The 19,031-nt window shown below is 38.1% G+C and overlaps 1 long non-coding RNA gene across 1 annotated transcript in view; it reads right to left on the bottom strand.

Annotated features, from left to right (window-relative positions):
* Nucleotides 1-17,531, bottom strand: part of LOC117803559 — a 53,595-nt gene extending 36,064 nt beyond the window's left edge. The window contains exon 1 of the long non-coding RNA XR_004627512.1: nt 17,354-17,531. This is a non-coding gene — a long non-coding RNA (uncharacterized LOC117803559). The remainder of the gene's footprint in view (nt 1-17,353) is intronic.
* Nucleotides 17,532-19,031: the final 1,500 nt, after the last annotated feature.

Below are 19,031 nucleotides of genomic sequence, written 5' to 3'. Positions count from 1 at the left end.
AGGCCAGGAAAAGAGAACTTGGGTGGAGGCAGCAATCTTCCCTTTAGTTGAGGAGACAGTAACAGAAAAAAAATCCCATTAAAAAAAATGTGATTGGACATTTCCTAAGTATATAGGAAATTACTAGAGAAATAATGCAATAAAATTTCCCATAGCTGAAGGCCAAGTTTTAGGACTGAATTAAACTCATTTTGTACCCAGCATAGCAAATTTAAAAAACCCACATGAAGGCACATCATTGTTGAATTTCAGACGTGGGATTAAGAAAAGATTGTGAGAGCTCTTAGAAAGATAATAATAAGTCACATATAGAGGGGTAATAACCAGAATATTTTCAGACTTTTCAACAGCAATAATCGAAACTAGAAAACAATGAAGCAAGAACAACAATATGAGAGAATATTATTTATAACCTAGAATTTGATCCCCACCAAACTATCAGTCACGTGTAAGTATAGAATTAAGATATTTTTAGATGAGGTATTTTGAAAAATTACTTCCTGTGCACCCTTTCTCAAGAAGATGCTAGAAAATGTGTCACTAAAAAGAAGGATGAACCAGATGGTACACTGAAACTGGAGAGTTTAACAATGGGACTATTTTAGAAGGTGCGGACAGGGTTTGGGGAAAGCAGGAAGGAGAAGTGCAGCACTCTGAATCTATTAACACACTTAGGGCCGAAGGGGCAAGGCAAGAGAGTGGTTACCGAAACCCAGAGACAATGACATATAAAGAGGGCTACCTGACAGAGGCTGTGGCTATAGAGAGAGGGAAGGAGTCAGGGGAATAAATACCCCATCTTCACTTTCCCCCCTCCCTCAGATTTAATGCTGTGTCTCCCATTGACCAAACCCAATCAAAGGCCAAAGAGAATTATGCCAGTATCTTAGGGAAAGCACATCACAGAGTGGGGAAAAGAGGGGAGGAGTTGAGGGGGAAAGGAGGGCAACTGGACTACATCCAGTGCAGAGGGAGATATAAGACCCAGGAAACGGGGTCCAATAAAGCCCCAACACAAAGAGATTTCTCAACTAGATGAAACGAAGTCCTGGTGACTAGTGCAAGGCGGAATCCAGATTGGAATGAGACAGTGGAGAATTACAGGATGATTATCTTAAGATTTAAAGAAAGATGGGGTGCTGGGTGGCTCAGTCATTAAGCATCTGCCTTCGGCTCAGGTCATGATCCCAGGGTCCTGGGATTAAGCCCTGCATCGGTCTCTCTGCTCTGCTGGGAGCCTGCTTCTTCCTCACCCACTCCCTCTGCTTGTGTTCCCTCTCTTGGTGGCTGTCTCCCTCTCTGTCAAATAAATAAATAAAATTAGGGAAAAAAAAAAGATTTAAAGAAAGAAAGAGAAAAAGAAACCCCTGGATCTCCCCATACATTTAATGTTCTGAAACGATGTTTAAATTCTTTCTAAGAGTCGGGAAAGAAATTTGTCATAATCATGTAGCAAAATAAGTGACAGAAACCGGCAACTATTAACTCAAAGAAAATAAAAACTAGTACCAAAAAGGAAAAACAAGAGTCCTCAGACTTTGTTGAACTGTGAGTAGTGTATATATAAAAGTCATGATAAAAAATACTGAGTATTTTTCTAACAATGACTAGATGAGGGGATTGGAGAGAGGGGAAGTATAAGTTAATATGTGCCTAATATGAACGTGGGGGTGGTAAACATTAGCAGATAGGCAACTCTCAACACTGAAATATTAAGAAATTGCACTATAGCATGTTACTTAGAAATATGAGCTTCATACCAGAGCAGCCAGCTGAAAGGCTCAATGGCAGTGATGCTAGCAAGTGGACAGAGACGACAGCTTTGGGGGAGAGATGGGACCAGGGGTTGCATTTTTCATTACAAGCCTTATATTACTATTGGGTCTTTTAAACTATGTACATGCATGAATGTGATAAAAACTTAAAATAAAAAACCCCAACAAGCAGCCATCCAAAAAAATGATATCTTACCGTTTGTGTGACATGGATGGAACCAGAGGGTATTATGCTAAGCGAAATAATAAGTCAATCAGAGAAAGACAATTATCATATGATCTCACTGATATGTGGAATTTAAGAAACAAGGTAGAGGATCATAGGGGAAGAGAGGAAAAAATGAAACAAGATGAAACCAGAGAGGCAGACAAACCATAAGAGACTCTCAATCATAGGAAACAAACTGAGGGCTGCTGGAGGGGAGAAGGGTGGAGGGGTGGGGTAACTGGGTGATGGACATTGGGAAGGGTATGTGTTGTAATGGGCGCTGTGTATTATATAAGACTGATGAGTCACTGACCTGTACCCATGACACCAATAATACATTATATGTTAATTTTTAAAAAGAGAAACTTAAGATTTTTCTTTTGTTAAATAAAATGAAATTAAAATGTGGCCAACTCCTTTACACTAGTATGGTAAAAACAACAACAACAAAAACCTACTTTGTTTTCTATCTTCTTCTATTCCATGATTTCCAAGTTTTTTTTTTCCTCTGTGCTCCAGATCCTTCACATGTTATTAAATAAGGATTACTCACAAATGAGGAAGAGCTAATAAAAAATGATTGATAAGTATAAACAAGCCCCAAAGGATTGGAATCAGGCTAAGCCCTTTTGGCTGAAAATTGTTAGAATGTGAGCTATGAAAAAGCTTTATAGAACATGGGGATCTTCTTCCAAAATTTTCTTTCTATAGATAGATTTTTATTAAACAAATACATTCTGCAAATGCTGTCAAGTAGAGCAACAATCAGAGTGGTCCTCCCCATGCATTCACTGCCAAGGAATTCAATAGTCAAGACCAAATTTGCTTCAGCTAAAAATGAAAATAATAAAATAATAAAAGTTAATGATAACTGAGCAGTTACTAAGTGACAAGCATTGTGACAAGCTCTTTATTTGCATTATATCATTTGAATCCTCACAATTATCCTAGAAGTTGGGTTTGACAATTTCCCCATTCTACATACAGGAAGACCCTTTAAAAGATGAGTAACTCGTTTGAGGAAGTGACAGTCTCGATTTAAACTCAGATCTGTCTTACTCAAAAACCCAAACTCCTGTAAACTTCTACTATATTTTGAGCAAAACCAAAAATGGCAATCTGTGGGGTGGGAGTGGGAAAAGATTAGCTGTCACTCTGGCTGCTAAGCCTCAAGGCAAGGCTATAGGAGTGGAAGAGAAAATTATGAGGACCAATGGAAACCGCAAAAGAATGGTATTACTTTATAGAAAAATGCCACAGTAGATGCTCACATGAACACTGCTAGAACAAACCAGAGTACATATAACTTAATTCACCAAACACTTATTGAATAACCTCTGAGTCTCACTGAATTGGGTACTGGAAATAGAATTTCTTTGTGTATAACATAACATAATGTACTTAGAAATGAGGAATAGAGGCACTACAAAATTAGAGGCCCTGGGGCGCCTGGGTGGCACAGCGGTTGAGCGTCCGCCTTGGGCTCAGGGCGTGATCCTGGCGTTATGGGATCGAGCCCCGCATCAGGCTCCTCTGCTATGAGCCTGCTTCTTCCTCTGCCACTCCCCCTGCTTGTGTTCCCTCTCTCGCTGGCTGTCTCTATCTCTGTCAAATAAATAAATAAAAAATCTTAAAAAAAAAATTAGAGGCCCCTCTATCTCTGTCAAATAAATAAATAAATAATCTTAAAAAAAAAATTAGAGGCCCCTTGCTATCCTTAGAACATTCAATAATTTGTTTCTTAGAAATTAGTTGTTATACTAAGGCTATTTCAATAGAGGGCACTAGGTGACCAGGATAGTTTTGAATTAGGTGGCAAAATAGTTAATAGAAGAATCTTTCAGAACTGTGTAGTCATGATTTTTAAAAGCATATCAAGTGTTCCCAAAATGGTACAAGCCACAAACCAAAGAAAAGAGGTTTGATACATGAATATTGGCAAGATCACTAAGATCAATATTCTAGATGCTTGCGCAACTATAGATCTTTTTGAGTGGTTTCATTTATAAAATCACTTCCATTACTTATCTGCAAATCTCTATTAGGGCCACCAGGAAATGTCAGTTTAGCATACCTAGCACTTCTGAGAGATGGCAAGGCCATAAGAAGTCGAAAGGCTAGAGTTTGAGAGCACCTCCCCCCCTTCTACTAATGATGTGGCCTGGGGGCAAATTACTTAATCTTAGTTTCCATGCCTTTAAAATAGTGATAATTTCTCCCATGCTTATGAAAGTGCAAAGTTGCAAAGTGTTGTAAAAATGTAAGATAGTAATGAAGTACAAAAATATTTTAAAGAGTATAAAGTATTAAAAGTCAAGCTAGTAGAAAAAGAAATTCCATAAACTATATGAGATCCTACATACACACTCTTTGGATTCCAGGCCTATGAAGGTTGCCTTTGGAAACTTCTGGCAGTAATGTACTTGCTAGTCCAGACAGAGGTAAAAAGCAGAAATCTACAGTCACAATTTCAAAACACTTCCTCTAACCCCTTCTTAAGATTTCTCAAGTCCCGGGGCGCCTGGGTGGCACAGCAGTTAAACGTCTGCCTTTGGCTCAGGGTGTGATCTCGGCGTTATGGGATCGAGCCCCACATCAGGCTCCTCTGCTATGAGCCTGCTTCTTCCTCTCCCACTCCCCCTGCTTGTGTTCCCTCTCTCGCTGGCTGTCTCTATCTCTGTCGAATAAATAAATAAAATCTTTAAAAAAAAAAAAAAGATTTCTCAAGTCCCTTTTCCATAACCCCCCCCCAAGAAGAAATACAAATTAATTCATGGAGATCTGCTAAAAGATCTTTTATAATGTAATCACCTCTATCGCCAAACTTTGATTAGTTTGCATGGACAAACTTCCCGGCTCGGGGAGAAAACACATTCAGCTGATAACACTTTTCATTTCCTTAAACACACTCATACACACTCAATTTGCATGCCTAATTAGTAGTATGGTCATTTGCCATCACTTCCAAATTGCCTTGATGTTTCTGTAAGCATGTAGGGTATGATTATATTTTATTTGTGTATGCAAAAACTAAAGAATAGAAAGATCAAATGATTTGCTTAAAATGACATAATATCGACCATGGAAGTCTGCCTTCAAATCCATTATAGAACCACTAGAAACTACTGAAACCACATGGAACTGCTGGAAAATTAGCCTCGTAAGTTCTATTTTATCTATCTTATTACTCATTTGTTTATAAAATCAACAAATATATTTTGAACAGCTACTATATGCCAGGCCCTGTGGAAAGTGCTGGAGATACAATAGAGAGGGGGTAGAAACCCAACACAGTTCCTACACACCCATGGAGTTTATAATTTAGGAGTAAGACGGACCCAAAAAACTGTGAGGAGAAAAATAAAACAGTTACGAATTGTAAACATTCTGTAAAGGAAATAAACATGAGGCTCACAAGGAAAAGAACAGAGGAAAATGATCTTAGAGAGGGTGTTCAGGAAGAGCCAGGACAGAAAAAGATGTTGACATTCAAGCTGAGACCTGTAAGGAGAGGCAGTACTGTGGGGGTGCAGCTCTCCTGAGAGAGGCAATGAATTGCATGTGCAAAGACCCTGAGGAAAGATCTTGATCTACCTGAGGAACTAGAAGAAAACCAGACAGAGCACAGCCAGCAAGGGGAGAATGACTTGAAAAATTAGGTCGAAGTGATAAGTTGAGATCAGATCATGAGTTTTGCAGACCGTGGTAAGAGTTTGGATTTTATTCTAAGTAAAATATGAAGTCACTGAAGGAGTTCAAGCAGGAGAATGACATGATCAGATTTGTATTTTAAGAAGATTCTTTTTCCTGCTAAGAGAAGGTTGGAAAGCAGCAAGACAGGCAACAGGGAGATAGGATAGAAGTCTAATGCAATAAGTCTCTCAGACAGATGACCACGAGCTCAACAAAGGTGGTGATGGAGATGAAAAGCTGCTCATGAACTTGGGGTGTGTTTAGAGACACTCATCATTCTACTGGCTATTAGTAGTTTTTTTTTATGCACAGTACACATTAGGCAAAAATACTCAAGATAAAATCTTTTCGATTGACAGGATGAATTCTTTTATTTCTTTCAGAGAATTCAAAGCTCTTTTTTTAAAAAGATTTATTTATTTGGGAGAGAGAGAGAGAGAGAGAGGAAGAAAGTGGGGGGAGGGCAGAGGGAGAGAAAAACTTTAACCAGACTGCACACTGAGCATGGAAACCAACTTGGTGCACTCCACGCGGTGCTTGATCTCACAGCCCTGAGATCACGACCTGAGCTGAAACCATGAGTCAGGTGCTCAACTGACTGCACCACCCAGGTTCCCTGAGAATTCAAAGCCCTTATCAAGCACTTTAGTCAATTTGCCAAATATTAATTGAATGCCTTCTAAGTATACAGAAATGAAATTTGAGAGGTGATACTCCTCTTTAGATTGCTTACCCAGGGGGTGCCTGGGTGGCACAGTGCTTAAGCGTCTGCCTTCAGCTCAGGGCGTGATCCCAATGTTTTGGGATCAAGCCCACATCAGGCTCCACCGCTATGAGCCTGCTTCTTCCTCTCCCACTCCCCCTGGTTGTGTTCCCTCTCTCGCTGGCTGTCTCTATCTCTGTCAAATAAATAAAATCTTTAAAAAAAAAAAAAAAGATTGCTTACCCAGTTTGGAAATCAAAAGCACCCTGAATTAAACAATTAGAAAATAACCTATTGCTTAATACAATACTAAACACTAAGCGTAGAAAATAAGTTCTCAGGAAGAACAAAGGTAAAATAATTTGGACTATCAAGGTATCTTTATGGTTCTAAAATTGGAGATTCTTTCTGGAATAATAGAGATGCACAAAGTTTAGGTAAATGAACACATTCAGACAAGGAAAGGATTTGAGTAAGATTATTGTGGCAGGTGCTTTTGAGAGTTTCTGCTCAGCTCAAAATAATTCTCCCCCTTTCTCTCAGAACTGATCCTCCCTCCACAGAAACAGGCACCTGGTAGCCTTGTTTTACTACATGATTCCTACTCTTCATGGCAAGATTGATTAGATTGCATTGGATGCTTGACCCAAACCACGTCAGAGCCAATCAAATTCTCTATCTCAGAAATTCTGAATTGGGATTCAAAATAGGCAGGTTAGTCTCTGTGCATGACTACAACCGTAGCATATAAAATCCTTGAGGCAGGGAAAGTGGGGAAAGCTGATCTGCAGAGAGAATAAGGAAGAGAAAAATCTTGATTTCTTGGTTCTAGAGTCTATGACACCCTTCCAGAGTCTCTCATTTCATTCTTGTCCTTGAGTTTTGTGAGACAACTCCATATTCTCAAAATAATTATCCTATTTGCTTAAATCACATTAAGTTAGTTGCTATTACTTAGAACCAATATGCCTTGTCCAAGCCCAGTACAGTCATGAAAATAGGAATGATCATGATGAAAAGACAGGACTAATTATAGCAAAAGATGGTTCTAGACATAAAATATTGAGGAGGAAAGAAAAAATACAAGGCTAGTTACCTTCTTTAACAAGCTTACAATTGGTGATGCATGATAAACAACATGCCAGAAGAGTAATGACTCCTCATGGATGCTGATATCAAAGATTCTTTAGGCAAAGAATGTAAATGACATCCTCAAACAGCAAAGGGGGTCATAAGTCTGCACTCACATACTCCAGAGGAAGTGTTAATCTCTGGAAATTAATTTGACAATTTCTTAAAATGGATATACTCTTTTCAACAAACAGGATTTATGAAGTTCTTACTATGTGTCAGGGACTCTTCTAGATACTGGAAATGAAGTACTAAACAAGTAAGATAAATTTTCTGTCTTCATAGAACTTACTCTTAGGGGAGAAAAAGGGAGAAATAATAAACAGTAAATTAGTTACTGTATGGCCCATAATTTCTAGGAATTTAACAAAGTAAATAATCAAATAAATGTACATAGATTAAAGTACAAGGATATTGATATGTTGCAATATTAAAGAATTGGAAGCAACCTAAATGTTCAATAATAAGAGATTGATTATATAAATTATAATATATCCAATATATCCAAATAGTAGAGCACTATGTTACAATTTAAAAGCATTTATTTACTACATGCAAGGTATTGTTCTAGTGTTTTACATGTAGTAATTTATTTAATAAACAGGGACATCCTAAAATAGGTATTTCATTATCACCTCCATTTAATGGATAAGGAGGCTGTGGGATAGAGAGACTATGGTATGCAAAGTTATATAGCTAAAAAGTGGGAAAGATAAGATTTGAACCCAGAAAAAAGTTTGATGCTAGGGGCTATCCTCTTAACTACACTGTCTTCTGAAAAACATTACAGTATGGGGAAAGACTGATACTGTAATTTTTAAGTTAAAATATTCAAAATAATGATCTAACTTCACATATAATTTTAAATTAAATTATGTATATATTTGTGCCCTAAAAAAGAATTAGGAGATATTCCAAAATACTAACAAATCGTTTTCTCCAAATGATAAGATTATAAGTTTTTACTTTTTTTTTCCATCTTTTTTACACTTCCAAAACTGTTTTGCACTTAACCTAGATTACTTACTAAATGGAGTAGATTTTGTGCTGGGGCTTGAAGGATAAGGAGAAACTAAGTAAGAACTGGCAGAAAAGTAAATGGGAGGAGGTTTTAGGATTGCTACAATGATTCCTTCAGTGAATCAGAAAGCAGGGGAAAATCTAGTTTCCAGAAGTTGCTTCGACCAAGATGTTTTTAAAAAAGAGTTTTGATGATTAACATTTAGGGAATTTTCTTTGTCATTTTTAAAAAACGAAACTGAGACGAAGAGAAGGAAGTTTACATCTCCACAAAAATTAACGATGGAGGGGTGCCTAGGTGGCTCAGTTAAGCATCTGCCTTTGGCTCCCGTCATGTCCCAGGGTCCTGGGATCGAGCCCCACATTGGGCTCCCTGCTCAGCAGGGAGCCTGCTTCTCCTTCTCCCTCTGCTATCCCCCTCCCCCGACCCCCATTTGTGTTTTCTGGCTCCCTCTATCTCTGTCAAATAAGCAAATACAATCTTAAAAAAAAATTAATCATGGAACTGGAAAAAGAAAAAAGTTCTTCTCACACACCAGGCACTTGTCTACCTGGCTAATATTGAGAAAGGGGTTTTCCAGGATGAAAAAGGCAGTTTCGGGGGGAGTCTCTGCTAGAGAAAAACATTAGGACACTTAGATTGACCTGCGTTTGAACAAATGCAGCACGAATAAGAATGACTAGACATCTTACATGCATTGTCAACCATCCATAAAATGGCTAATGTTGGTACTTGATTTCAAATTATTTTAGAATTGATAGTGCCTGCTGTTATGGAAGTTTCTGAATAATTTGGCAGTGGTTCAGAAAAGGAAATGGAAAAAAACCTTTATCTAAATATCTATATATTTGACACTTTTACTGTTCTGTGTGGGAGTTACCTGACACAAGAAGTTGGTAGGCTGTTATATTTCTCTATTCCTGTTACATTTCCAATCATACAATGCACTTTTCTGAATGTCTCTAAAACAAAATGAATAAGATCAAAAACGTTTCTCCAGAAAGCCCTAAAGTTGAGAATCAGTAGAGACACAACTTGGAAAAAATTGATGTAATTTTGTAATCATTCTCTGGTCTGACAGTCATTCAACAGGTATTTATTAAAAACCTATAAAAGCAAGACACCCTGATGGGAAACTCCATTGTATAGACATAGTCATGGCCCTCAAAGAGTTTGTCCTTAGTAAAGAGATAAGTAAACAATCCTATACAGTTCAAGGCAGCTGTGTTTAGAGTACTATGAGTGGTATGGACCATATTTTAAACCATTACACAAGTGGAAGGAACTACTTCTAGACAGGACAATTGAGTTTAGATCTGAAAAATGGTAGAAATTCAATAAACAAAGATGAGGGGTAAAGAGTACATTCTCATCAGGCTCCTCCACTATGAGCCTGCTTCTTTCTCTCCCACTCCCCTGCTTGTGTTCCCTCTCTCGCTGGCTGTCTCTATCTCTGTCAAATAAATCAATAAAATCTTTAAAAAAAAAAAAAGTACATTCTAAGCACTCTGCTGGGTGTGAACACAGAAAACCATGGCATATATTAATGTTGGTGCCAAAACATAGAAGATTTTGAATTCCTGACACACTACCAAGAACATACAACCTCAGTTCTTTCCTCCTGTTCAGCTCCAAGAAATTGAAAACTAGACCAACAACCTCTAGAGAGGAGATTTAGAAGACTTTGAGATGTCTTTCCAGGACTATCTGAGTTGTCCAAAAGGAAAGACGTAAAGATACCAGCATTAGGGGTTCCTTAACATGGTAACCAAAAGCAGCTCACTGCATAGTAAATTTCTCCCAGTTGACAAGACTTTATTATGGGCTCAGAGTTTACACTCAGTTTTTTGTGGTTTAAGACAGGTGAGAAAAGACCACAGTTATCAGGCTTTCTGAGGAACGCTTCTAACAAATATGTAAAGATAACCTGGAGGGAAAAGAGGCTATAGGAACAGAAGGATACTCAAAAAAGAAAATCCTCATTAATATCCTCAAAGAAATAAGAGAAAACATTGCATCCATAAAACAAGAACATCATGCCACATAGAAAGAGCATTCATGATACAAACAAGACAAAACGAAACAAAACAAATCGGCTCTTGTAAATTAACTTTTGAGAACATAAATGAAAATTTTAATATCTGGAAGATGATGCTGTGAAAAAATAAGTAGAGTGAAAAGCAGAGCTAGAAAAAAGAGAGAGGGGAGAAGAATTAAAGGCCTAACCCAGATGGACCAACATTTGAGTAATTAGAGCTCTAGAAAACAAGAACAGAGAAAATGAAAGGGAGGAAATACTCAGTGGACATATTCAAATTGAATTGAGAGAGGGCAATTTTGGGGGCATGTGGGTGGTAAAGTCAGTTGGGCATCCAGCTCTTGGTTTCAGCCAGGGTTATGATCTTGAGGTTGTGGGATCAAGCCCTGCATCGGGCTCTGCACTTAGTGAGGAGTCTGCCTGGGATTCTCTCTCCCTCTGCCCCTCCCGCTTGTGCTCTCTCTCTCTAAAATAGATAAATTGTTAAAGAAAAAAAAGAAAGAAAGAAAGAAAGAAAGAAAGAAAGAAAGAAAGAAGTGAATTTCTAGACTCAAAAGACTTACATAGTGTGCAGCACAATCATTAAAAAGACCCATAGGAAGGCACATCAAGAAATTTCAGAATCCTGAAGACAATGAAAAATTCTACAAGCTTCCAGAGGTAAAAATAGGACATAAACTATAGATCATGAATTAGAATAATTTTGGACTTCTGTGGTAGAATTCTAATTCAAGATTTCCTATCTTCTGTATACATGTGTACTGTGAATATGTGTACCATGAATATGATGCATTTCACTCCCATAATTAGGTTATGTTATATGGCACAGTTGATTTTAAGAAAGGCTTGACCTGATCAGCATTTGAAGAGCCTTTAAAGCCCAGATGTCCATCGACAGATGAATGGATAAAGAAGATGTGGTATATATATACAATGGAATACTACTCAGCCATCAAAAAACCCAAAATCTTGCCATTCACAACAATGTGGATGGAACTAAAGGGCTTTATGCTAAGTGAAATAAGTCAGTCAGAGAAAGACAATTATCATACGATCTTGCTCATATGTGGAATTTAAGAAACAAAACAGAGGATCATAGGGGAAGAGAGGAAAAAATAAAACAAGACGAAATGAGGGAGGAGACAAACTGTAAGAGACTCTTGATCATAGGAAACGAACTGAGGGTTGCTGGAGGGGAGGGAGGTGGAGTGTTGGGGTAACTGGGTGAGGGACATTAAGGAGGGCAAGTGATGTAATGAGCACTGGGAATTATATAAGACTGATGAATCACTGACCTCTACCTCTGAAACTAATAATACATTATTTGTTAATTGAATCGAAATTTAAAAAATTAAAAATTAAAATTAAAAAAATTGAAAAGAAAGAAAAAAGGTCATATTGTAGAAAGATGCACAAAGTATGCCATTTATGAAATGATACAATTCTACAAAACAATGTTATATATTGTTTATGGATACAGACATAGGAACTAAAAGTATAAAACATGCATAGAAATGATAAGGATCAAATTCAGGGTATAAGTCACCTGGGGAATTGTATCAGGGAAGGCACAGTGGAGCTTCAACTCTATCTGTAATGTTTTTATTTTTCAAAGCTTTTTTCAGGTATAACTAACCCAATAAACTGCACATATTAAGTGTAAAAAAATAAAAATAAAAAATAAAAGAGACTTTAAAAGTGTTGGGCTCTTCCTGGCAAAGTAGAGTCTCCATAACTGGCTTTGAAGATGAGGAGGCAGCAGGACAAGAAATGCAGGCACCTCTAGGAGCTGAGAGAGGTCTCTACCTGGCAGCCAGCAAGGAAATGGGGATCTCAGTCTTACGAATACAAAGAACTGGATTATGCCATCCCCCTGCATAAGCTTGGAAGTGAACTTTGCCCAGACTCTCCGGACAAAAATTCTGTCCAGATAATATCTTGATTTCAGCCTTGTGTATCTTGAGCAGAGAACCCAGTCATGCTGTGCTCTGATTTCTGACCTACAGAATTGTGATCCAATAAATGGATATTGTTTTTTAAATTTTTGGTTTTTTTTTTAAACAAATCTCTCCATCCAACTCCAAGATCAAGAGTTGCATGCTCTACCGGCTGAGACAGCCAGGCACCCCAATAAATGGATTTTCTTTTAAGCTGACAGGTTTGTGATTTGTTAACAAAAATAGAAAACTAATACAGCTTCTCGGCAACAACGAAAGCTATTCAACAATGGAGACCCNAAGGAGACCCCCCCCCCCCCCAAATTCTGAAGAAAAGCTATTTCAAGCCTAGGATTATGTATCTAACCGAACAACCAATTAGCTGTGAGAGTAAATTAGGATATTTTCAGACATACAAGGTCTCAAAAATTTACCTCCCAGGTACTCTTTCTTAGGAAGCTACTGATGTGTGTGCTTCACCAAAATTAGAAGAAAAAAATAAAATAAGAAAGAGGAATATGTGGTGTACAAGAAGAGGTATGAGGAGAATTCCCAGAATGTTGGTGAAAGGAGACAGTAAGATGACATGCAGCAAATAACTGGTTCACATTGGAGCAGGTTAAAATGCTCTGGGGACATTTTGCTGTGAAATCAAATTGAAAGAATATCTGATATTAGGGGCACCTGGTTGGCTCAGTGGAGCATGCTACGCTTGATCTCGGGCTTGTGAGTTTGAGCCCCATGTTGGGTGTGGAGATGACTTAAAAATAAAATCTTTTTTTTTTTTTTTTAAAGATTTTTTATTTATTTATTTGACAGAGATAGAGACGGCAGACACTTAACGACTGTGCCACCCAGGCTCCCCTTAAAAATAAAATCTTAAAAAAATACCTAATATTATATTTGAAAGGGATCCCATAACGCCGGGATCACGCCCTGAGCTGAAGGCAGACGCTTAACCGCTGTGCCACCCAGGCGCCCCAAATCTTTTTTTTTTTAATTTAAAGATTTTATTTATTTATTTGACAGAGAGAGACAGCCAGCCAGAGAGGGAACACAAGCAGGGGGAGTGGGAGAGGAAGAAACAGGCTCCCAGCGGAGGAGCCTGATGTGGGGCTCGATCCCAGAACATTGGGATCACGCCCTGAGCTGAAGGCAGACACTTAACGACTGTGCCACCCAGGCTCCCCTTAAAAATAAAATCTTAAAAAAATACCTAATATTATATTTGAAAGGATGGAGAAGAGATCTGGATAACTGGCAAAGAGTTGAAGGTTGAGTTATTGATTAGTACATAAAAAACTAACTGTATAACAACAGTTTCAAAAAAGACAGTTATTGATATTAAGGAGAAAAAAGTTGTACATAGTTGTCATAGTTTACTACTAGACTAAGCTGTTAATAGTTTTTATACAATCGTAATAGAACATTTGATTACAGGGGCACCTGGCTGGCTCGGTCAGTGGAGCATGTGACTCTTGGTCTCGGGGTTGTGAGATCAAACCCCACACTGAGTGTAGAGATTACTTAAAAATAAATAAAATCTTCAAAAAAAAAAAGAACATTTTATCACAGTGAGATGTCAATAGGACCTAAAGCCTGAAATTCAGAAGTAGAAAGACAGCATGTATATAGACCTAGAATTAATGAGAAAGCTGGAAAGTGCTGCGTCTGCAGAGAAATAGCTGAGATGGGACAGGAACTGTTCATTTTAGTTTTAAACCTTATGAAACTACTTTTCTCCTTAGAAACATGTGTATCTTCAATAAAAATAAACATTAAAAAAAGAAGGATATAGTGAAAGGTATCTCTACAAATTAATCAGATGTAAATGGCTTTCTTGAGAGGAAAGCTGACAACTCTCTCATCTTAATAAGGTGTTTTCATGTTAGTGTCCATTTAAAAAAAGCCAAGAGGTTTTTATTTTGTTTATCAAACAATAGAGCATGATGGTAAATTTTTGAGCAGAAGGGAACCCATTTGTTCTGGCAAGTGGGGATGAAAAGAAACAGATTGAAAATGGCTTAGGAAATAGACGTAACAGAACTTAGTGATGGATTGCTAGATGGATGGGGGCAGTGATAACACAGAAGGTGTGAGAACGGGAAGGGTCAGGAATGGTTCCCAGGTTTCTGCCTGGGAGGATCTGGATGGCTGGTGGTACCACTTCCTGAAATAACAGACATAGAGAAGAGATAGAATTGGAGAGACAAGAAAGAATGTAAGTTTGATTTGAGACATGGTCAAATAAAGTACCTATGGGACATCCAAGCAGAGAAGACAAACGGCAGCTAGGTCTAGAGAACAAGAGTTCATAAAAAAGATTTGGCCTTGGAAAGGAATATAATATATATATTATATATAATATATAAATAAGATGAGGGGAGCAGAAAAATCCCTTCCTAGGGACACACCTGCTTTGCTAAATCCATGCAGAGGGGCCACACTTCAAAAGTCTATGGGAAGGCTGACAATTACAACTTAGAGAAGCTGAAAAGTGCTAAATTAACTCTAACAGGAGGGTATATGAAGGGTTAGGAGAAAGTGAGAGATGGGGTAGCTGGTAGCATTTGAGGAAGGGGGAAAATGTTCAACTGGGAATTTATTTATTTATTTATAGAATTTTTTTTTTTAAAGATTGTAGTTATTCATTTATTTGAGAAAGAGAGGTAGGGAGAGAAAGAGCAAGGGAGGAGCAGAGGGAGAGGGACAAGCAGACTCTGCTGAGCATGGAGCTGGACAGAGGGCTCAGTCCCAGGACCCTGAGATCATTACCTAAGCCGAAATCAAGAGTCAGGCACTCAATTGACTGAGCCACTCAGGTGCCCCTCCACTGGGAATTTAAAGTTGTTTGTTGTGTAGGATGTCTTATCACAACTCACCTTCTTCTTTTCATGAAATCTTTAGTAAAAACTGGCTTTCCTTCTCAGCATGTTGTGGAGATTTGTTTTTGTGGATGTGTCAAAAAATAATTTGTGTCTCCAGATTTGTATAGGGAGAAGCCAGACATGGTCCGTGGAAGGATGGCTACATGTCTATAGGGATCATCAGCAAAGTATTAGGGGAAGCACTTGCAAATGTCTGTGGTGATGACTAATACCAAGCAGAACCCAAAGAAGTCACTGTGGTTATGCAGGAAGTGCTCTGAATATCTTGATTTTTTTGAAAAATGTTTTTTTGTTGTTGCTGGTGGTGGTGGTGTTCCTCTGTTCCTCCATTACTGCTGTTTTTGTATTTTTTTCATCAAGAAATAATTAACATATAACACTATATTAGTTTCCGGTGTACAACATACTGTAATCTCAATTCCTAACAAAAAATACAAAAGATAGAAAGTAGGGTCCACAGTCAAGAGCAAATGAAAGAGAGTGTTATCAGGAAGGGCGGAACCAACTAGACTAAGCCTTGGGAGAAAATGTTAAGAAGGGTGTGAAGAAAAAGGAACCAACCTACTTCTTGAGTCAAGGGGCAATGTTATTTCACTGGTCCTGCCTTTGTGTCAACAGAAGTGTCCATCAACTGTGGTTTGTCAATATCCTGCCCATGTTCTAACACCACCACCTTCACACCCGAGGCTCTTGCTCTGCTCTCCTTAATCCCAGCACCTGTCAGTAGCTGAAATTACATCATATACCAACTGATTTTTTTGTTTGCTGTCCATGTCCCTCACTCTAAGGCAAACTCTCTGAGAACGGGAACTTTGTCTTCAATACTCTGTCTTGAATTGTACCTGTCATGTAAAAAGTACTCAGTAAATACTTATCATTCAATGAATCAATTAATATCTTGTTTCTGCCTTTTGTCAGAAATGACCTCTGGATTAAAACAAGCAGCAAAAAATTGATGAAGAAGGAATTCAAGGGCAAAGCAGTGTAAGTTTCTATCAAGGTCTTTGAAGTAATGATAATAGAGATTATTTTTGAACACCAAGCAGGTGTGGCTTGGAGCACTGTGCTAACCACTTAACCTACCTTATCTAATATAATCTTCAAAGCAACTATTATTATTCCCATTTTGTAGATAAATTAGAAGCTAAGCTCCCAAAGGGTTAGGGAACTTGCGCTGTCTGGCTAACCTGCATGCCAAAGCACAAACCCAGGTCTGTCTGGCTTCACAGCCTGTGTCTTTAAGCTGCAATTCTGCCTTATGAAATTGAAATAACATTTCCATACTCTATTTAAATTCCTTGAGGCCCAACCAAATTATTTATCAGGATCCTAAAATTTTTAAACCGCTTTTTGTAATTATTGAGGAATTAGGAAAAATGGGCTAGGTATTAGAAGACTGGTGATGGGTAAGTGTATTTATGATTTTTTTTTGTAGTTATGATTTTTAAGAAGACTGGCGTGTATAATGAGGGACCACAAAACTATATAGTTTAGTTGTACTATGTACATAACATTCTTGGTACTTGAAGTACCTTTAGACTAGGCATTTCGGTTTCTACACTACCTACAGCTTCCTGCTGGCTTCTCCCATACGTATTTTGATTTTCTGCCTGGCCCCCAAAGAAATTTCAACATATAACCCCTGAAAACTATAGAAATCTGTCCCAGGAGAAATCAAGAGCAAACACATTACTTAGGATCATTTTAAAAAGAAGTAGTAATTGATCATTAAGAGCCATTAAGGTTTACTATAAACTCATAAGACTAAATTCATTTTCAAGCTTATTATAGTGATTCTAAGCGATAAGGAGTGGTGGCAGCAGAAATAGAAAGCAAAGTGTAGATTTTTTAAAACCTCACTCTCGAATATCTTAGAGGGAAATACATCAGAAACTGAAAACAATGTTTGCCTCTGGGAAGGGAATGAGAACTCTGAAGAGGGCGGGGAAGAAGACTTACTTTTCATTGTTGATCCAGGGGTGCACTTTGAATTCTATAGGTCTAAGATTTCATAGGTGCTGGAGCCCTTGCTGAGAAAAAAACAGGAACCATTGAGCATACAAAACAGAATCTAACCAAATGGACCCGACCTTCCTAGTTTTTTGAAGATTCTCTGAGATGATGCTGAAACCTTCTCCCCAGCCTTTATTGTGACAGAGAGAAACCAACTGCCTTTGTTCCCAATTACCACATGACACTGAATTCAGCTGACTGTTGGAATCCAAGCTCAGCCATTCCCTACACATGACTCAGCCATCATTTGTCTTCATAGTGCATCTTGTCACGTTGAACCCATTAATTCACCACTTAACAAAAATTTGCTCCCTTCCTCTTTTCAAGGTAGTTGGCTGATTTTCTTCAGTTTCTCAACAGCAATGAGAAATAGATTTTTAGTCTGTGAAGGTCCCCTTTCTTACTTTACCTTTGGTTTTCCATAGACTTGAAGCTTGAGAGAACAGAATTAAAATTTCAAACCATTGTTCTGTTTAGCTATTTGTCTTGAATGGTTTTGATATATGCTTGTTTAGGAAATACTGAATTTCTGACTTTTTAACAACAACAAAATGCATCAAAAGATGTTATTAAATTGTTCCACCTTTACTGAGAAGTAAAATATAATTATTAGAGATAAAATAACATATATACATGCTAGCTGGGGAGAGGGCAAGAGTGAGAGAGATGGGGGAGAGTAAGAGGAAAGCTGGAGATGGGGGTTCTTTATCTGATAGCCTATTTTCCTCAGATCTTTTAAAAAACATTAAAAATATTTCTACTGACAACCAACCACAATTTTAAAGCATAAAATATAGACAGTACAATATACCACTGCTGCATATATTAAAATAATGTACTAATAAAAAGTTCTTCTCTGTATATGCTTAAAGATTTATGTATTTTATTTTCTTATTTTTAAGATTTTATTTTTTTATTTGAGAGAGAGACAGAGAAATAGAAAGAGCATGGGGGGCAGGGAAGGACAGAGGGTGAGGGACAAGCAGACTCCCCGCTGAGCTGGAAGCCCAACCAACACCCCGAGATCATGACCTGAGCCAAGGTCAGACGCTTAACTGACTGAGCCACCCAGATGCCCTAAGACTTACCTATTTTAGTATAATTACTTCCTAGTTTTCTCTTCCTCCAGGGAGAATTTTTGACTATCACTTTTTTTAAAAAGACTTATTTATTTATTTGAGAAAGAGAGTGAAAAAGAGAGGGAGCAGGTGCATGGGGGGCAGGGCAAAGAGAGAGAAGCCAACTCCCTGCAGAGTGGGGAGCCCAATGCAGGGCTCAATCCCACAACCCCAAGATTGTGCCCTGAGCTAAAACCAAGAGTTGGACACCTAACTGACTGAGCCACCCAGGCACCCCTGACTATCATTTTTTCGTGTCCTGTTAACTGAAGTTAAAATATAGTCTGAGTGCTTTTCTTTCTCCTGGAAGTATTGTCATTGAACTTCCCCAAATTTAACACCATAAACCTGAACTAAGCAAATTTGGCATCATGCTTAAAACCTAAGAATGGGGGCTCCTGGGTAGCTGAGTTGTTAATCTCTTAAACTCTTAGCTCAGGTCTTGGTCTCAGGGTTGTGAGTTCAAGCCCTGGGTTGGGCTCCATCCTGGGCATGCAGCCTACTTT

This window comes from Ailuropoda melanoleuca, chromosome 8 (genome assembly GCF_002007445.2).
Source record: "Ailuropoda melanoleuca isolate Jingjing chromosome 8, ASM200744v2, whole genome shotgun sequence".
Classification (NCBI taxonomy): domain Eukaryota; kingdom Metazoa; phylum Chordata; class Mammalia; order Carnivora; family Ursidae; genus Ailuropoda; species Ailuropoda melanoleuca.
This window is presented reverse-complemented; position numbering and strand designations above follow the sequence as displayed.